Source organism: Phoca vitulina, unplaced genomic scaffold, assembly GCF_004348235.1.
Source record: "Phoca vitulina isolate PV1807 unplaced genomic scaffold, GSC_HSeal_1.0 scaffold10, whole genome shotgun sequence".
Classification (NCBI taxonomy): domain Eukaryota; kingdom Metazoa; phylum Chordata; class Mammalia; order Carnivora; family Phocidae; genus Phoca; species Phoca vitulina.
The window spans coordinates 42,555,791-42,577,854 of NW_022589713.1; the positions used below are offsets into that span (position 1 = coordinate 42,555,791).

The 22,064-nt window shown below is 45.8% G+C and overlaps 1 protein-coding gene across 2 annotated transcripts in view; it reads right to left on the reverse strand.

Annotated features, from left to right (window-relative positions):
* Positions 1 to 22,064, reverse strand: part of TRAK1 (trafficking kinesin protein 1) — a 182,488-nt gene that overhangs the window by 120,035 nt on the left and 40,389 nt on the right. The gene's annotated exons all lie outside the window — the stretch shown is intronic.

Here is a 22,064-nt window from a genome sequence, read left to right on the forward strand (position 1 = left end):
CTACAGCCCTAGGTCTGTGACCTTTTCCCTCCATAAGAGGTTATTTACCACAATACACCAAGAGTTCTGATTAGATATAAATGAATTCAGCCCTCATTAAAGTGAACACACAAATACAAAGTGGGAAGGAGTTGAGGAGTCGGTCGATCCCTGGTGAAAAGTGAAAGGTAACCAGGGATAAAACCAGATGGTAACATCTAGTCAGTGATTCAATCCTACCCAGTGACCCCTTGAAACTGGTCTCAGGGAACCCCAGGGGTTCTCAGGTCGCACTTTGAGAACTGTTGTGCTAAAACATGTCCACATATACAAACGGATAAGCCGCCTGATAAGAAAAAGCCTGGAATTCCCAAGCAGAATCCCAAAAACATTGCAGGCCGCAGAGGCCACCCTCAAATACACAGATTTCTTAAAGAAGACTTTAACCGTGGATTATACAACTTTTGCTTTCAAAGTCCATAAAGTGAAGGAATTGGCCTAAACCCTGATTACATGTACTAAATTGCTACTGTCCTGCCTCTTGGCGCCTTTGCTTCAATTTACAGTAGTCATACACTCACTCCAGAAACATACTGTTATAAAACGAATAGTTCAAGGGCGCCTGGGTGGCTCAGTCGGTTAAGAGTCCGCCTTCGGCTCAGGTCATGATCCCAGCATCCTGGGATCTAGTCCCACATCGGGCTCCCTGCTTAGCAGGGTGTCTGCTTCTCACTCTGTCCCTCTCCCTGCTTGTGCTCTCTCTCTCTCTCTAACAAATAAAATCTTAAGAAAAAACAAACAAATAGCTCAAGTGAGTATAAGCACTTTCTAAAAAACATAGTTTGGGCACATCAGCAAATGCTCACTCAAGCTTCACAAGGGAACACAAGCAACCATTTGAAGCACAAAGTACACTTATTATGTACCGCAACTGGCAAAGCCTTCAGAAGCTCGAGAGGCCTCTCTTTTTTAAGCAGAACAGAACTACTCCAATTTATTTTCTCATCTCAAACCCCGGTGAAAAGAATTAAATACATAGGTATGTGCATTCATATGCATGCTGCACTTGAGGTACATCATATCCCGCAATTTGTGAATTTTAATGCTCACCACGTGACTTTCTTTGGTCATAATATTTTTGTTTTGTTGTGGTTAAAAAAAAAAAACCACATAACATAAAATGTACCCTCTTAACCATTTTTAAGTGTAAAGTTCAGTAGTACTGAGTCCATTCCCACTGTTGTGCAACCAATCTCCAGAATGCTTTTCGTCTTACAGAACTGAAACTGCACCCATTAAACAACCCCCCAGCCCCCTCTCCCGCCAGAATCTGGCAACCACCATCTACTTTCTATCCTATAAATTCACTACTCTAAGCGCCTCATGTGAGTGGAACCATACTATGTCTTTTTGCAACTGACTTATGTCACTTAGCATAATATCCTCAAGGTTTATCCATGTCGGAGCATGTGTCAGAATTTCATTCTTTCTAAAGGCTGAATAATATTCCACTGTATTGAGAAGCCCTTCTTGAAAAGAAAAGACCAATCTCTAGCCCATTAAAGTTAAATGGAAAACAACCTAAACTTCTATCAATACAAAAGTAGTTACAGGGGCTCCTGGGTGGCTCAGTCATTAAGCGACTGCCTTCGGCTCAGGTCATGATCCCAGGGTCCTGGGATCGAGTCCCACATCGGGCTCCCTGCTCAGTGGGGAGCCTGCTTCTCCCTCTCCCACTCCCCCCGCTTGTGTTCCCTCTCTCGCTGTCTCTCTCTCTCTCTGTCTCTCTCTGTCAAATAAATAAATAATAAACTTAAAAATTAAAAAAAAAAAAACCACAGTTACAAATTACAGCTGACCCAAACCACTGAAATTCTGGAAGAGGAGATAATCCACCTCAGACACAGGCCTCCATGCCAGGCACATCTAACATTCTCAAAATAATCACAGATCCGCAGATTCAACCATAATATTCACTTGCCAGCATTCCCCATCCTATTTCACCGTGAAACCTTTCTCCACATGATACCTAGCTGTGTGGTGTTTACCTAATGGAGTTCACCTTGGGAAAAGCCTCCCTGTGTTTGACTCAACCTCCATGCCTCCATCATCACTTGTCCCGAACACACATCTCCCACACATTGTGAGCATCTTGAAAGCTGGTCCTGGCACCTGTTGGGTACTAAGTAAATATTTACAGAATAAACAGTAACGAGTGAACAACAAGGGATTTGGTCCAAATGATGCTGAGGATCTCCTGAAGCTATGAAGTGGTAGTTCTATGATCCATATACGAACCAAAGGGTCTAAACTCCCAAATTCCAAATGCTAACCTTGAGGACTAACAGAAATGAACAGGAAACCTTCTGAAGCACGCCTGAGGTGTTCTGGGGATGAGGACCATACCCCGTGGGCTCTCCAGGATGGCGCCAATCGAACCTCACCGCATCATTTCCATTACCGACCAATACACACCAAATGTGATTTCGTGTAAGATGACCCACACACAACAATTCAGGAATCAGGAAGCCTCACCTATAAACCCCTCAAAAGTTGGCTTGCAAGTTCCTCACCCTGTTTCTAGCCTGAAGAAAGTCAGAGCCCGTGTCCCCTGGGGAGAACTCAGGGATGGTGGGGGAGGGGCGACGATGCTTCTCTCCTTCCCCAAAGTGTAGCCAGGTGAGGAGTGCTGTGAGAGACACCCTAACATTTCAAAAATCAGGTTTCCCAGAACAGTGGTTTATCAGTGCTTTTACTCATAATGCAGCATTCTGCTTGTAACTCTGGGTCTCTAAGAGCTCAAGGATCAGAAATAAACAGAGCCAGGCACCCAATCAGACTCCAGAGGCAAGCAGCCATTGCAAAGGAGGCCACCCAGCACGGGACCCCAGCAACCCCAAAGCATCATTTGGGGGACAGGGGGGAGAGATGAGCTCCTGTATGTCTCAGAGCCTCGGATTCCTCCTCTCTGAGGCAATAATACCCATATCTCTCAGACTGTTAAACAGATTATAGACATGGATAAAAGTAAAGTAGCCAGCACCGTGCTAAGCACACAGCAAACCCTCCAGTTTTACAAATTCTCAAACTGGCCCCCCCCAAAATTATTTACTGTGTAAGAGAAGTGACCCTTGAATATACCTAAACGTGCACAATTTTGAACACCGGTATTCTGTAAGGCAGTGCATATCTGTAAAGTCTTAACCATGTCAACTTTTTTTTTATGATTTTATTTTTTTGAGAGAGAGCACATGGGCATGAGTGGGGGGAGGGGCAGAGGGAGAGGGAAAAGCAGACTCCCCGATGAGCAGGGAGCCCAACACGGAGCTCGATTCCAGGACCCTGGGATCATGACCTAAGCCGAAGACAGATGCTTAACCAACTGAGGCACCCAGGTGCCCCACCAATATCAACTTTTATTAAGAGCTCGTATTTGGAAGCTCTAACTTACACCACCCACCACCACCTCCCTGTCCTTGCTGGGGTCCTGTGACCAGCCCCATTTTACAGTTGAGGCAAGGCATGCTCAGAGAGGTTCAGTAACTTTCCAAAGGTCACAGAGCCAGCAATCCAGGTCTTCATTGCGACAAGTGACAGAAACCCAACGTGAAGACAATTCCCGGCACCCGGTCTCTTGCCTTCCCCTCCGTCTACCACACGTGAAATTTGTGAGGCTCAACGGGGTCCAGGAACAAAGCAGCCGCAGCCCTGGGTGCTCTCTGGCTCCGGCAAACCCTGGCACCCCAAGCAAAAGGCCTCTTTCAGCCAGAGGGAACAAACAGGGCTTAGGCAAAGTGAGAGTGCATGGTCCTGACCCATGAAAGCGCCTCTGTTTCCCTGCCTGAAAATCTGCTTGTGGGGCCTGCGCCAAGGAGGGATTTTTCTCGGCAGAGGAGTGAGAAATTCTGCAACCTGGTCAATTCTTCAGCCAAAGGGGTGCCAAGAAAAGAAGTAGGAGAAAGTACACACGGAGGCGGCTTTGCATTTGAGCTGAGAGAATTCTCTGGCCTCTGGCCTGAGGCCCTTGATCCCAGCTCCCCTGCCTCACTCTTCCTCTCAACTTGTGGTCCTCGATCCTGCCCCCTGGTTGTCAGGGGATGTGACGGGCCACTCATCTTGCTCCAGTTTGTTGCTGACAAAGTACACGTGTGCAAGTTCGTCCCCCCTCCACCTCCCAGCATGTGAGTTTTGGAAACCATAACTAAAACCTAGAGAGCTGTATGACACTGAGGAGGTGGCGCTGTCCCTCTGGGCCTCAGATGCCTCATCTGGATCAGGGAGGACCTTGAGCGAGCATGAACCCACAGTCCCTTGCAGCTAAGCCACATGAGGAGCCCCAAAAGCACAGGATATTACGGGAAGTCTTCTGTGTCATCAGCCCCTCCCCCGCACACACCCCCCTTCCCAGTACTATCCGCATGAACCCTCCTCCCTCACCCACATACAGGGGACCCTGGCAGGAAAGCCAAGTGATTCTGTGCAGACACAGCTGCCCTCTGCGGACACAAATCACCTATTTCCCAAGGGCCAAAAAAAAGGAGCTTCCATCAGAACAAACTCAGAGGTTGTTGGAGGAAAAAACTAGAACAGGGCTCCAGATTGGTGGCCCAACAGCTGACAAGGAGAAGCCGGTGTTGGGTGACTCCCTCAGCCAGGTGCCTGAGCTTTCGAGGCTTCCGTTTTCTGGGCAAAGGCATCCAATATATCTGGGACTGTGACTTACTGTCATAGTTTAGCAATTCTGCACAAACAGGTCCAAGTACAGCAAAAGTTTTCAAAAAGGGACAAACTGTTCATCAGGATTGTATCAGTCCCCCACTGATGCTGTGACAAGCTGCCACAGATACCTATTTATCAACTCACAGTTTTTTATAGGTCAGCAATCTGATATGGGCCTCACTGGGCCCCAGGCAACAGGTTAGCAGGGCTGTGATCCTTCCTGGCGCTCTGGGGAAGAACCTGAATCCAAGCTTATTCAGGTTGTCAGTAGAAATCGGTTTCTTGTGTTTGCAGGAATGAGATCCCAGTTTCCTAGCTGGGCTGTCCACTGGGGGCCAGTCTTTGCTCCTAGCCATCCTGTGTTCCTTGTCACACTTCCCAGGTCCTTGCCTGTGCCCACCACATCTCAGAGCAACAGCATGTTGAATCCTTCTCACACCTGGAACCTACCCTCCCCTTCCTCCACATCTTTATACCCTCCTCTTCCATCTTCCTTCTCTGCTTTTAAGGGCTCGTGTGATTACATTCACATAATCCAGGGCAGTCTCCCTGTCTTAAAGTCATGTGATCAATAACCTTAATTCCAACTGTAAGCCCCTTTGAGCCAGAACCTAGGTTAGTTCTGGACTGATTAAAGCCAGGGGATGGCAATCTTGAAAGAACGACTTTCGAATTTTGCCTCACACAAGGGCCTTTGGATCTGAAGCCACGGTACACCTCAGGAGCCCCCCATGTCACCCCCAGACTGGTGAGAAGGCAAACCAGAGTCAGCCCAGACCCTTTCGGCCCCACAGGAAGATGATTGAGACCCAACACTGGGGATTCCAAGATGTCTCTCATCTATAAAATGCAGGTGCCACCAATGGGTTACCAAGTGGCTGGGAGAAGTAGACACAATGGAAGCAGATGGCCTGCCCGGCCTGGGATGGGAGCCTAAGCATTAGCACCTGAACATACTGCGGAGGCATATTTATGTCTACAACACACTGTTTTTCTCTCAAGAATAATGTAACTTGCAGACTGTGGACTCAGGGCACCCACTCCCGGGCCCAGACATTCCCTGGAGGCTGACTTGCTCACAAAGGAGCCTGACTAAGGTACAACGAGCACTAGGTTCACCCCACTCTTGGGCCAGCCATACTAGAGCTGCTTCTCTGAGCAAACTGCTGTGTGCTTCGAAGGTGGTGAGACCTGCGTGTGCTATTTCAGAACGCAGACAGCCTCAGTACTCCTGTAATTGTAAAAGGAGCCACAGGCCTGGCACTCGACTTAGTAATTTACATGCATGACCTCGTTCATGGCTCACAACCCATAAAAGTAGTATCAGTAGCTGCTGTTTTCAGGAGAGGGACTGGCTCAGAGAGATAAATAGCTTGCCCAGGATTTGAACCTAGATCTGAATGGCCCCAAAGACGCTGCCCTATTACAGTTGTGAGTAATCCTGTGCAACTATGTCGTTCAGTCGAGTGGAGAATCATATCCCACGTGATCTCTCACCACTGACCCTTCTCCTACAGCTGTCCACTGTCTCTCAAGTCAACCCTCCTGGGGCGCCTGGCTGGCAGAGTGGCTTAAGCATCTGACTCTTGGTTTCGGCTCAGGTTGTGATCTCAGGGTCGTGAGATTGAGTCCCACGTCGGGGTCCGCACTCACACGGAGTCTGCTTATCCTCTCTCCCTCTCCTTCGGTCCCTGCCCCCACGCTCACATGCGCTTTCTCTAAAACAAATAAATAAATCTTTAAAGACAAACAAACAAACCCTCTTGCCGTAATAGGGGCAAAGGAAGCCAAAGTGAAGACCCCACTGAAACCATTCAAGTACACATAAGAAGTATGTGTCCCCCGGGCGCCTGGGTGGCTCAGTTGGTTAAGCGACTGCCTTCAGCTCAGGTCATGATCCTGGAGTCCCGGGATCGAGTCCCGCATCGGGCTCCCTGCTCGGCAGGGAGTCTGCTTCTCCCTCTGACCCTCCCCCCTCTCATGCTCTCTCTCTATCTCATTCTCTCTCAAATGAATAAATAAAATCTTTAAAAAAAAAAAAAGAAATATGTGTCCCCCGCCAGCCAGGCCAAGGTGGGGTATGACCTCCAGGGCCATGCTGGGCAGGCAGGCAGGCAGGCTGCCCAGCGGCAACCACACAGGTCCGGTCCTCCCTTACTTGTCCGTCTTATCGCTCCCTCCCTACCTCATTTGACCTTTCCGCCACTCCCACCAGCCCCAGCCAGCTTCTTAAATAACTGGACAAGCAGTGAAGTAGTGGAAAATATCATGCACAGTTGGAACAGCTGGAGGATGAGGAGGGGATAAGTTGCCGCTTTGCGGCAGTGGTGTCTGTCACGTGGGAGAAAGAACGAGGCCGCCAAGAAGCAGCCACTGGCCCCGCAGGACGATACGGCTCACTGCAGGCTTTGACATGCCTGAAGCCGTCTGTCCTATAAAACCGAACCCACGCTGGAGCCTGGTGGAGCCCTTCTCATTCAGGGAGGCAGCGGTGGGGCCTGGTTAAGTGCCTGGCTCCAAGTTTCATCTCGGGTAAAAGAAGCGGGACTGGCAAGCATTTCTTTTTTCTTTGAAGATTTTTTTTAATTAATTAATTAATTAATTTATTTATTTATTTATTTGACAGAGAGAGAGAGAGACAGCGAGAGAGGGAACACAAGCAGGGGGAGTGGGAGAGGGAGAAGCTGGCTTCCCGCGGAGCAGGGAGCCCGAGATTTGGGGCTCGATCCCAGGACCCCGGGATCATGACCTGAGCCAAAGGCAGATAAGCTTAACGACTGAGCCACTCAGGTGCCCCTGGGAAGCATTTCTTATTAACACAAAAACTTCAACAACCAGTACGCCACACAACAAAGGGAGGGGAGCATCCTGGAAGAGGCCAAGCGTGACTACCCGCAGAATGAGGAAGAATATTTGGAGGAGGCAGTGTTGGCCACCACAGCCACGAAGTCAGGGCCACACTGGGGCACCCCAAGGCACAGGAAAGGAGATGCCATATGGTCTCAAGGACGACTGTCAGGGCCTCTTGCGGACTCCTCCGAGAAGCGTGGAAAGGGGCCCTGGAAAGGGAGAGGCCAGGACTGGGGACAGCTAGGGACTGCAGGCCGGGTGCTGTCACGGTCTCCACTAGGCTGGCTGAAGGCATGAAAGGGGGACAGCGCTCCAGTGCCTGTCATGCGTATCTTCCTCCCCGACACCCACTTTCCCACGCTCTCGTGCTCACACACACACACACGCACGCACGCACACAGGAAATAAATGCCATTTTCGAGGCTGTACCGTTCTCTGGTTCCAAAGAAAGTGAATCCCCAAAATGGTTTTGAAAGAAAATCAAGAGTCAAAGAAAATGCTTGTAACTCCAGGCAAGTGGAAAAAAAACTATGGTGTCTGGTCCTATAACTCCCTTGTCTTTTCTAAACCTTGCTTAGGACAGAAGCAAAGCTGCCCCCCTCCCAAGTCCATGCTATGAAGACAGGTCCATTTCATCAATCGGGTCTCATGAATGAAAAGTGCTGTCCCATGTGAGCAGATCCCCGAGTTTCCGAAAATAATCCTGCCACACTGGAGAAAACAGAAATGCCCAGCCTTACCGCCTCCCAGCCCTGTCTCCCAGAAGAAGGTAGGCAAGGGAATCAAAGGCCGTGTGCGGACAGCCTTACGTAACAGTCCCAGCTCTCCCTAGCCGGCGGCAGCAGATTTATACCACGCCAGAAATAGCTCCCTCTCCTGCAAAACGGGGACCAGCCTGGGAGGCTGAGCAGGAGAGGCTCGCCTACAGCCTGCCTCTCTCCCCTTCCGTCCGCAAAGGACCCTGTCTGCGCCTTCCAGAACAAAACGAGTTCCGAGAGACCAGCTGCCAGGGCCCTGCACAGAGATGTGGCACCTGAGACCCCCCCCACCCCGAAACGCTGGAGAAGACATTCAAAATGTAGCTGTGGGTCCCTCAGAGACGGCGCTCCCAGGCCCGGGGAGGAATGGTAACTCTAGCATGTTGCTCTGCAGAGGAGCTTCCCCAGCGCCACAGGGTCGCTCTGCGCTCCCAGACCAATTCAGGACAAAGAGCAGCCTTTGGACACTTTATCCTGCCAGCTCCGGGGTGCGAGGCCAGCCCGACAGGTGGCAGGCAGGACCGAGGCGGCCGTATGTGCCCTGCCCCACCTCGAAGCCCAATCAGAAAATCCAAAATTGCAGCAGAGATCCCTTCACATTCCCAGGACGCCCAGGAGGAGTTCTGGAGGCTGGCCAAAGCCGGGGAGGGTGGCAAGGGTGGTAATCTCATCTAGAATCAGGGTGGGATGGCTCGCTGGCAATCTCCACGATTCCAGGCTGGAGGACTGCTGCTTTGAAGAGGAAACAGTCCCTGAGAAGAGCCAGATGTCCTCATCAGGAAGCCCTGCAGCCCAAATGCATGTGTCATCACTTTGAAGGGGCACGGGGTCTCAGGGAAGCAAAAAATGGGGAAGGGAAGCGAGCGAAGATCCTTGGGGAAAGGCAAGCACATGAGGCCTCACCTGCCCTCTCGATGTATAGGCCTGAATTAGTAAGAAGCCTTGCCCGGCCAAGAACAGCTGTTGCCAAGCTATCGTGCTCCAGGATAAAGTTAATACAATAACCAGAGTGGGAAGGAGGCCCGGGAGTGTGGGACAGGGGTGGGAGACCAGGAGAGAAGGGAACAGTTCTCTGTGCATGACCCCTCTTTAGGTCCTGGCTTTTATGGCACTCGCTCCCTGGGAGGAGTCTGGCTTTTAACGATTCTAACAAGGAAAAGAGTATTAATGGCTCCTGATTACTGCACAGTGACCATGTGCCTGGTTAGGGCTGGGTGCGTTACCCCCAGGCGTGCCGATGTAAAACTCAACGGCAGCCTGTGGGGCCTGCATCGTGGCCCTCTCCTCATGTTACTGATGGAGAAACGGGGGCTGGAGACAACTTGCCCACAATCCGAGGACCTGGAGGTGGGGCTGGTATTGAACCCAAGCCTGTTTGCATAGCACACAGAAATGTGTTGTACACAGCAAATGCCAATAAATGTAGAAGGTGAACGTCAGCTTTGTTCATGCTATTCTTCTCTTACCACTCATAGAGATCAGAAATTTTTCGGGACGGTTAGGACATAAAAAGAGCAATCCCCTCCATGAAAAAGAAATTAATAGTATAAGATAATGTCAGTTTCGAGACAAATGCATTCAAAGAAATCGTGAAGATCATTTTACACTGAAAAATGTTAATGTCCCCAATGAAAATGCTTAGTTATCGATCATTAACAAAGCAAATTCAGTACTAGTTTTTAGGAGAAAATCACACACACACACACACACACACAAATCAAATAAATAGCAATTAAAACATGAGACAGGGAAGCCTGGGTGGCTGTCGGTTAAGCGTCTGCCTTCGGCTCAGGTCATGATCCCAGGGTCCTGGGATCGAGCCTCGCATCAGGCTCCCTGCTCAGCGGGGAGCCTGTTTCTCCCTATCCCTCTGTCTGCCGCTCCCCCTGCTTGTGCTCTCTCTCTCTCTCTGTGTCAAATAAATAAATAAATAATCTTTTAAAAAATAAAATTAAAAAAAACAAAACATGAGATACTATCTTGTTATCTATCAAATAGATATGCTTTTTTTTTTCCCCCTAGGCAGAGCCTACATTGCTGACAAGGGCACAGATAATGAGCTAGCTTCATGTTCAGGGGCATGCATCAAAAGCAATTCCACTTCTACAAGTATTTCCTAGGGAAAAAATCATAACTGTGGACAGAGAACTTTCCTGTTTTCAGCACTGCACAACAGAGAACAGCCAGAAAATGAAAATGTCTAATAATATGGATTTCAATTCAATAAAGCATGGCCCATCCATATAACACATCTGCACACTTCTGACCGTAACACCATTTCTTTTCTTTTCTTTTTTTTTTAAAGATTTTATTTATTTATTTGACAGAGAGATAGAGAGCACAAGTAGGCAGAGGGAGAAGCAGGCTTCCCGCTGAGCAGGGAGCCCGATGCGGGGCTCGATCCCAGGACTCTGGGATCATGACCTGAGCTGAAGGCAGATGCTTAACTGACTAAGCCACCCAGGCACCCCTGTAACACCATTTCTAATGTCAGTGCAAAGAAACGTATGGTGGTCAAGCCAAGATGCTCAGGACAGATTTAACGGGAAAACAGCAGACCACAAAGGCGGGTGCAGAATATGGGGTATCTGTTTTAATAAAAACGAGACACATACAAATATAATAAAAGGATATGTCCTCTTCATGGGCATCCCAACCTCGTGCCCTATCCCCACCCACAGAACTACAGCCAAGAGTCCTCTGCTACCCGTTCCTTATTAGGTCCCTGGCTGTCCTCCCCCACGACAGTCCAGCCCTCACCTCTCGATGGCTGGGTGAGCTCTAGCACCACTGCACCTTCCTAGATGCCCACAACTTTTGAACAGTCTGAGTATGAGCACATTTCTTCACCACAGGAACAAATGCATTTCCTAAAGCACTTCCCGGACAAGCTCAACCCCTTTGAAACAGTCACCATTAGTCATTGGGGGTGGGGCAAGTTAAAGTTAGTTAGCCTCTACGGGCCTCAGTGCTCTCCTCTATAAAATGGGACGTAGTAACAGTACCTAAGCATGCACGGCTGTCATAAGGATTAAATGAGATAATATGTTAAAGGCAAATGCACTCTAAGCACACAGAGTAAATGCTTAGAGCAGCTCCCCTGACTGGAGTTAACACTTGCTTAGAAAATGGGAACCCTGTTTCAACAAGCATTTTCCTACAACCAAGCTATATATAAAGTTCAAGTACACACGGCTTATATTCTATGCTTCGCATCATATGGACAGAAGCTGACTAAAATAAAGACTCACTTCTGCCTCTTTTGTTCATTGCTGTGTGATGGAATATAGTGCCTCAGTGCCTGGGACATAGTAAAAGCTCCATGAATGCAGAAAGAATTACATGACTCGCCCAACTAACTATAACCCCAACCCAATCTTCTGACTTAATTACAACTACATGACAGGCTAATCACAATTGTGGTGACTCTCAAGTACAATGGATTTCCACTGAGTCATCCGTCATATTAGGAAGTGAGAAGGAAATGTTTGAGGGGCTTCCTGAATGACAGAACCAAGGTCAGCTTCCCAAATTGACCCACAAAACCTGAAAGCTGGAAAGAGAAGAAAAATTCTCATCTAAGCATCAGAGGACAGGAAATTTTTATTTTCAACTGTATTTCTGAATAAAGCTTCATTCCCATTTCCGTATCAGCTTCTCAATGTGCACCAAACTATAGTGAAATCATAGCCTTGTGTTTCTGAAAACAGATTCCGTAGCTATGGTAACAGAAGTTGTCACTATTCTGACTTCACCGTAGGATCAACTGAGAAGAAACGGCTCTCAGTTCGGACACAGCTAATCAGCTCCGGAGGTTGTTCTTTTCAATAAAATGTGCTTAACCATAATTAATAAAGCCCTTAAAATCTGAACTCTCTAGACAAATTGTACCCACAAAAGTTCCTTCAGCTAACTATTCATACTTTGGTACATACACACAAAAATCTCCTATTCCTGATTTTATTAGTTCGAAATAATCCCCCAAGAGGCAAGTGATTGGTCCACATTAAAAATCAGATTCTGGGCTTGAATCATCGTGCCAACAAAGAAAAAATTTTCTACAAATCATTAACATAGGCATCTGCACAGAAGTGGGAAACCATGGCTCAATTTTATCATCCACTTTTGGTAAGTAATCCAAAGCAGACTTTGGGATTACTCAAGAAGTAGCACAAATAATTAGGAATGCATGGTATTGAGAGTAGAAGCCAAAAGTTTCTGTATGAGGATACCGCGGGGGGGGGGGGGGGGGAAGAATATCGCAGAAAGCAGAGAGGTCAGAGACCACAGCTACTGAGGGGCTAAAGCAAGCATATTTTTCCCCCCAGAAAAAAGCACTCGGGGGAGCCTGGATGACTCAGTAGGTTAAGCATCTGACTCTTGATTTCAGCTCAGTTCTTGATCTCAGGGTCATGAGTTCAAGCCCTGTGTTGGGACTCCATGCTAGACATGGATCCTACTTAAACACACACACACACACACACACAGGCTTGCAGTCAACATGTAGTTTCATGGGATGGTAAAATCTCCTTAGGGTAAACGGGCCATGATAACCACAAAACATAAAGGCAATAGCAATATAGGAAACAGAAGGAGGAAACACATTGGCTAGGACCTGGATGGGTGGGAGGCAGGGAGGACTGAGTCATCTCCAAGCAAACAAGTGTTGACACCTCACTGGCTCCCACCAGTCACTGCCCACAAGGGTGCCAACAGTGGAGGTCCCACAGAGGCACTAATTCTGCACTGTCCATGACCTCACTTGGGGGGATCAATGCCCACACGCAGCTTTCCCAAGCTGGGCTATCCCTTTCCCTCTTCATCAACTTTCCAGGACAAACAAATGGCATCTCTCCATGGCCTTGGTGAGTCTAACGCACACCAGAGCGTCTTCACAACTGCAAGTTTAACAGCAGACCCAAGGAAGACCGCTTGCTCACAACTTCAAAACCACACCACCCGCGTGGTCCCGGGAGAAATGATGGGGTCACATTTTCACAACTCTATTATGTTTGGCCTACCCCATGTTGTTAATTTTTGAACTAACTGCCAAGTGTTAAAAGTCAAAAGTTTTCACATAAAAAATATCTGGATTTCTCAGCCTCCTGATAAATTTGGAGATCTGGCAACATCAGGCTCACAGTCCTGAGAGGCAGCACTTGGTCAGTAGCTAGAGAGCAGGTACCCTCCATTTGCCACAGTCCCCACCACTCCCTGCTATCTGATGCCCAGCTGGTCCACCCCTTGATGTTTCTCTGCCTGGCCTCCACTAGCATGTTCTGTACTAACAAAGGCCACACTCTGGAATAGCTTTGCCTTTAATACAGAATGATTCCAATCTTGGCAGGTCCCCTTTTTTCTATCATTTTGCAAAATTCCAACGTCTGGAAAAAGGACTGGTTTTAGATAAATTCCTGGTTACCTTCTGTTTATACTTATAATAGAGAACATATAACCCAACATAAAAGTTTTTAAAGAAATCTACACTTCCCATAATGAAAATCTTCTCCATCAAACACTACTATTCGATTTACAATCAGAATTTCACAGGGGAATTCTATTAGACCTTCAAAGACCAGACATTCCCAAGTACATTTAAATTGTTCCAGGACACATTAAAAAGAAAGAAAAAAAAAATGAGAAAACACGCACACACATCATGGGATCTATTCCAGGAACTGTTCAACATTTAAAAATCCATTCATATAGTCCACCATACTACTAAGTCTAAGGAGAAAAATGATTATCTCTACAAATGCTAAAAAACTTCAATATAGCTCAACAACCTACATCTAGTAAAAACAGTCCATAAAATAGGAATTGATGAATACCGCCTTGACAACACACACACACACACACACACACACACACACACACACACACACAGTCAACAGCACCATTCTCAGCGAGGTTAGGAGAAGGTTAGGACACCCACTATCTCCACTACCATGTAACAACATTTGGGGGTGTTAGCTAACACAATTAGACAAATGAACAATCAGCAGCGTAAGAATGGGAAAAGACGAAGTAAAATGTTCTCTTTGTAGATGATATGATGATAGATCTAGAAAAACCAAGAGAATAACAAAACTAACTCAATAAAGGAAATTGGTAAAGTAACAGGGTATGTTAGCACAAACATCAACAGCCTTCACATCCACGAACAATAACCAGCTATTAGATAGGACAACAGATGAAATCCCACATATGACGGCAAAATAAACCACTCCGAGATAAACTGAACAAGATTATGTACAACGTAGGAGAATATTTTTAAAAATCATACAGAGTTATTCATCATGACACAAATTATAAGAGGGAAAAATCAGAAGCAGCATAAATGTTTATATAAAGTAGTTTGTTCAACCAAACAATGGAATCCTACACAGCGGTAAAGAAAAAAAATATCTATGAGGTAAGATCTTCATAAACGGATTATGGAATAATCTCGGGAATATACTGCGAAGTGCAAGAAAAAAAGGTATAAAAGGTTACTACTTTTTGTACAAGAAAGAAGGGGAAATAAAATATTCACATACAAGTAGCTGTTTTTTTTTTTTAACATTTTATTTATTTATTTATTTATTTATTTGAGAGAGAGAGAGCGAGAGCATAAGCATGAGGAAGGGACAGAGGGAGAGCGAGAAGCAGGCTCTCTGCCGAGCAGGGAGCTCGACACGGGGCTCGATCTCAGCACCCTGAGATCATGACCTGAACCGAAGGCAGACGCTTAACCGACTGAGCCACCCAGGCGCCCCATCACTGCTTATTTTTATAAAAAGAAACACGGGAGGAACAAACAACGGAAAACTGGTTACCTTTCCAGGTGGGTAGGAACAGGGTGAAAGTAACATGCACTCTCTCTGGATGCACCCTTTCCTACATTTTGGACCCTGGGTCAGGTTAACGGTTTACATAATCAAAAAATTAAGTCAGTGAGGATGGGAGACTGAAATTGCATGTCAACAAAAGGAAGAGATCATAGTCACAGAGCAAATGAGTAACATTAGCACTAGAAGAAGAAATCATCAAAGTCACTCTTGCACATAATACTCTGTACACACTCAACAAGATACATTCTAAGGACAAAAAGAACTGCACAGAGACGCCTGAGTGGTTCAGCTGGTTAAGCGTCTGCCTTCAGCTCAGGTCATGATCCCAGAGTCCTGGGATCGAGTCCCGCATCAGGCTCCCTGCTCAGCGGGGAGTCTGCTTCTCCCCTCTGCCTGCCACTCCCCCTGCTTGTGCGCGCTCTCTCTCTGACAAATAAATAAAATCTTTAAAAAAAGAACTGCACAAAGCCAATCTTACTTAGTAGGTGTGTTGATGGTACTGGTATGGGTGCAGCCAATTTTAAAATTATTTGGGGTGCAATATGTAAATATGTTGTTGTTGCATAATAAGCAGCTATTGTTAATAACAAGGCGGAAAGGGGTTGTTTAATAACAAGGCGGGAGGGGGTTGTTTATTTAGTCGGAAGGGCAGGGAAAGCAGAAGCAAGAAAACCCTAAAAAGGTTCCATGTGGGTGGAACTCAAGATGCAAGGGACGAAGCTGGAGAGGCAGGGGCAGGTGCAGGCCGCATCATCACACAGTTCCAGGGAGCACTAGTCACTGTAATCTATGTAACTGTACACTAAGATGATCCTGGCCTTCTTGCCCCATGCTAAAAAGAGCTTGGCCTTTATCCAGTAGGCAAATAATCTACCATGGAAGAAATTCTCTGGGCTTCCAAGTTCATCCTGAGATGCCCAGTGAGCTAAGATGACACCATGGGCTTTGATAGGAGAGAGCTTCATGGCCGGCGGCGGGGGGGGCTCAGGAAGCTGAGGACCAACAAGTGCCCTAGATTTAGATCTGCAGAAAAGCATGTATTTTATTTTTTTTTAATTTTTTATTGTTATGTTAATCACCATACATTACATCATTAGTTTTTGATGTAGTGTTCCATGATTCATTGTTTGTGCATAACACCCAAAAGGCATGTATTTTAAAAACCAATTCCAGCCCTTCCACAATTCCTCTGATTAGAATCAAACAAAACCAAACTGAACAGCCCTACGCCACGTGACTGCTGGAAAAAAAATAAAAGCAAAAACACAGCTACTTAACCCACCGGAAATAAACCCTTATTATTCCAAGGTAAAAGCAACTCACAAATCATTTTCAGAAAAGCTTTCATTTCCGGGAAGTCTAACACAAATATTTTAACTTCAGTATTTTAGGAACCATTCTGTCAGCTCCTTAAAATGCTCATTATTCACTTGCTTTTCCATGAAAAGCTCATAATTAAGCAACATTCATTCTATTCTTATTAGTCTAGAATCACATGATAGCTTCCCAAATTCCAGCTGATAATCTTTTAGAGTTCGTCAGAATTACATCTGGGTAACTCAGATGGCAAGTTCAAAAGTTTGTTTCACACGTCAAAGTCCTCAAGCACTGACACAGGGCTGTCTAAGAATTCACATCTTTGTGATGTGTCACCACCACCCGATCTAGAAGGCACCTGTGGCCTCTCCCCTAGGTCTTATCTCACCTGGGTCTCGGAGCAGCATCTCTCTTGCTGTACTAAAAACCACCACAAAACACGCTTGCTAAAAACAGCGATGAACTCTCTCTCCCAATTCTGTGGGTAGCAGAGGCTCACTGGGTGGTCCTTCTGCTGTTCTCACTTGGATCTCTCATGATGTTGTGTCAGATGGTAACAAGGCCTAGAGCATTTAAAAATGGGTGCACTCATGTCTACCACCTTGGCAGGCATGGCAGGAAGGCTGGGACCTCTCTCTCATGTGGCAACATGCTATTTCCATGGGGCTACTTGGGCTTCTCATATGGTGGCCGGACCCTAGTAGGTGGTGTTCAAGGTATGAGGCAGAAACTACAGATCTCTCTAGAGTTAAGTCTTGAAAGTTACACAGTATCACTTCTGCCACAGTCTACTGGTAAAAAAAATAAGTCACAAGCCCAGCCCACATTCCAGGGGAAGGAGAGAGACTCTACCTCTCCACAGGAGCATGGCAACAATCTGTGGCCTACCACATGGCCAACAGTATCAGGTCCCTGAGACAGTAAGACAGCTGCCTTGCCCCTGCCTGCCTTGTCTTTGTTCACAGCAGGACTCAGCCACAAAGGCCTTCCTGGAAGAAACAGTCTGATAACACAAAGAACTTGAATGCTTCTTCAGCAACGGACTATGACAAGGGTTGGCAAACTTTTCTGTAAAGGGCAAGACAGAAATTTTCCAGGCTTTGAAGCAATATGGTCTCTGTCACTATTCAACTCTGCCTTTGTAGCAGGAACTCAGCCATTGACAACATGTAAATGAATGGGGTAGCTGTGTTCCAGTAAAACTTTATTTACAACAACAGGCGGTGGGAGGGAGTATTTTGCAGAACCCTGGTCTAGGATAAGGCGCACTGGATTTGGGAATGGAAAACCAGGCCTGGAATTCTGACTTCACTATTCACTACCCACGTGACCTTGGTTTAACTTTCCGGTTTATTTTCTACATCTACAACACAGAGATAATATCATCCATCTCCCACGGTGGCTGGGGGAAGGATACACAGCACCCCCCTCAGTAAAACAAGCATGCCTTAGTTCCAGCCTGCAGGGCCTGAAAAACAGCTCCTTGGGAGGGGGTCATGGGGAAACCCAGCTGGGCAGGAGAGAAGGGACTGTTTTTCAATGAAATGGAACCTTCACTGTGAAAATTATATTTCGCACCAGACTGAACACTCTTTGTTAAAGACCTGGCACTGTTTCGCTCTTTTTCAATAGCAAAATACCTCATTTTAAGGCATACAGACAGTATTGAGACATCCAGTATGTCACAAACAAGGAGCATACATGGTCAATGAGAAGGAAAAAAAAAAATACCAAAATGAGCAAAAGAAGTATTTTACTCAAAACAAAGTTGGTTCAGAAGCACAGCAATATAATCATACTGTATTTAAGCTGATTTTATAACTTCTGAGAGGTTAAGCAGAAAACAGTCTCTGAGACAAGTCTATGTATATTAAAATATATATATATATTAAATGTATATATGTATATCTAATGCTAAAAGCATAACTGGCATTTTTTAAACATGTGAGCACAAGCTTTATGTTCCTGAAGTTGGCCCTGGTGGAAAAAAATGTATTCAAAAATTTTTTTAAAAATCTATCCACAGCCAAAAGGAATTAAAAGCATTGAGGACTCTGTTTGCACCTCCACTAATAGGGTAGCCCTTTATCATACCAATAGTCCTCTGTGAGAATAAGAGATTTTCCCATAAGTAACTGGCAGCATTCTACTCCCGGGTTTGGAAAATTCCATTGCATCACTGTCAACATCTTGTCCACTACCGGATTTTCCTGCTGCACACACCTGAGCAGGATCCTGGCCACCACACATTTTGCAATTTCATGTTCCTTTCTCCCACAGCTGGGCAGCCATGGTCAGAAGCAGCTGTCCCAGGGCCTCCGTGAGAGACTGCTGCATTCCAGAGTGATGGCGTCAGGAACATCCTAGAAGGGCGTGGGCTCCCTCCTAAGGCCCAGAGTGAGAGCCAGTGGCTGTCATCATTTGGACTGAATGTCCATTTCCAAAGCAACCTGTACCACTTCCAGAACAAAATCCTACTGGACAAAGTTAAAATCCAGACAAACGGATTGGTGAATAGCTCTGTTGCTCCTGATTCAGAAACTAATAAACTGGTACATTGGTACATTTCGCTGGTCTTCAGATTCAGAAATTAAATGGGAAAGAAGTGGGATGACTTAGCATTGACAGAAGCAAAAGTGAACACTTCCAAATTCTCTTGTATTTGTGCTTGAGCAGAATGGAATTCTCACACGATCGCTGGGACGTCTATATTAAGCATCTGAGGCCAATCTTCTCCTAAATAAAGTTCAAGTGGCACTGAGTTCACATGATCCTCTGTGCTCTCCACACAGCTGATTGTTCCCCCGTATCTCCCGCTTTGGAGCCCTGAGCTTCCAAGTAGCTCCCTGCCTGCTTTTGCCACAGCCAGAGTCCATTCTGTACCCAAGAGGTGTGAGGGTGATGAGCTACCAGGGGCCCGAGCGGTAACAGAGCTGCCTCCCTCCTGTGCGTGTGTGTGTATATGTGTGCATTCGCACGTGTGTGTGCATATGTGCACACAAGCACACACGGCTGAAGGTCAAAGGTCATGGAGGACGCTAACATTAGGGGAAGCTGGGTCAAGGGTGTATGGGAACTCTCTGTACTCTCTCTGCAACTCTTCTGCAAGTCTAAAATTACACCATTATAAAGAGTTTTTCAAAAACTAAAATAAACTCCAGGTCAACTCGAAGGCCTGAGGGGTGCTTCTAGTCTTCACAGGGTCCTTTTGCATCAGCCATTAAAGCCCTCAGAAGGTCCAGTTTGTTTAGCCCTGAAATGAAGCTCATGAGATTCCCAAGGGATTGCAAACCATGCCTGACAAAAATGTATGAACGTTCAACATTAAGAGTTAGGCTTTTCCCCCATGACAGGCTGCAGCTACAAGCCAGCCAGACCGTTAAGTGAAGCCAGGCCTGGAGAAGAGGCAGCCATTTGCTGTTTATGCTACTATGCCACCCCGCATTTCAGTGCTACCCCATCTCCACCCTCCCAAATGCAAAGGGACGACAAACACTAAGGGACGGTCCTTTGATAGCCCTTCAACATTTTAAGGGCACTGAAAATATTTTTATTTAGTTTTCACAGAGTTGCCTACTCCATATTTAAATGAATACTTCAAAAGAAGTCACGTAACACTAGCGTCCTCTATTCCTCGAAACTCTGGGTCTTTGTATTTGTTCCCTCTACTCGGAACCTCCTCCCCCAGGCATCCTCATGGCCTTCTGTCCCACCTTTTGACAGATCCTACGGACACATCAACCCCTCAGAGAGCCCTCTCCTGACCTCCTGGTTTAAAACTGCACACCTTTCCCAACACACAGTATCTTCTTCCCTTTTTACTTTTCTTCTTAGAAGTCATTCCTTCTAGGGGCACCTTGGTGGCTCAGTCAGTTAAGTGTCTGCCTTCAGCTCAGGTCATGATCCTGGGGCCCTGGGATCAAGCCCCATGTGGGGCTCCCTGCTCAGCAGGGGCTCTGCTTCTCTCTCGCCCTCTGCCCCTCCCCACCCCCACTCACGTGTTCTCTCTCTAATAAATAAAATCTTAAAAAAAAAGAAAAAAAGAAAAAAAGAAAAAGTCATTCCTTCTAATGGACTATAATTTACTCATTTGTTAAAGGTCCATATTCCCCAAATGGAAATTACACTCCAAATGAGCAGAGTTTCTGTATGTTCTGTGCACTGCTAACACAATTTCTTAGAAACCTTCTATCGAGAGAGAGTCTATGTTCATGGATAGGAAGACTCAATATTGTCCAGATGTCAGTTCTTTCCAACTTGATCTATAGATTCAATGTAATCCCAATCAAAATCCCAGCAAGTTATTTTGTGGAAATTGACAAAATGATTCTAAAGTTTATATGAAGAAGCAAAAAACCTAGAATAGCCAACACAATACTGAAGGAAAAAAAAACAAAACAAAGCTGGAGGATGGATGTTACCCGACTTTAAGACCTACTATAAATCTACAGTAATCAACACAATGTGGTACTGGTGAAAGAATAGGCAAATAGACCAATAAAACAGAATAAAGAGCCCAGAAATAGAACCCCATAAATACAGTCAACTGATCACAAAGGAGCAAAGATGGTCTCTTCAACAAATGGTGCTAGAACAACTGGACATCCACATGCAAAAAAATGAATCTAAACACAGACCTTACATCCTTCACAAAAATTAACTCAAAACTGACCATTGTAAAATGCAAAACTATAAAACTCCAAAAAGAAAACGTGGGAGAACACCTAGATGGTATTAGGTGTGGCTATCACTTTTTAGATACAACAGAAAAGGCATAACCCATTATAGAAACAATTGATAAGCTGGACCTCCATTAAAATTAAAAACTTGTGCTCTGCAAAAGACAGTACCAAGAGAACAAGACGACAAACCACTCAGAGTAAATATCTGCAAAAGACACTTCTGATAAAAAGGACTGTTAGCCAAAAACAAAGAACTCTTAAAACTCAACAATAAGAAAACAAAACCCAATTGAAAAATGGGCCAGTGACCTTAACAGATACCTTACCTAAGAAGATACACAGTTGCAATTAAGCATATGAAAATATGCTCAAAATCACGTCATTAGGGAAAGGCAAATTAAAACAACTATGAAATACCACTACACACCTATTAGAATGACACCACCAAATGCTGACAAGGATATGGAGCAACAGGAACTTTCATTCATTGTGGGGAATACAAAATGGCATAGCCACTTTGGAAGGTAGCTGGCTTCTTACAAAACTAAATATACTCTCACCACGTGATCCAGCAATCAAGCTCCAAAGGAGTCCAAAACTTGTGTCCATACAAAAACCTGCACACAGATATTCATATCAGTTTTATACATAACTGCCCAAACTTGGAAGCAACCAAGATGCTCTTCAGTAGGCGAATGGATAAACTATAGTACAACCACACAATTGAGTATTATTAAACACTAAGAAGGAATTAGTTATCAAGCACGGAAAAAGATAGAGAAAGCTTAAATGCATATTACTAAGTGAAAGAAGCCAATCTGAAGAGCTACAAACTATATGATTCCAACTATATGACATTCTGGAATAGGCAAAACTATGGAGACAGTATAAAGATCAGTGGTTGCCAGGGGTGGGAGGTGGGGAGT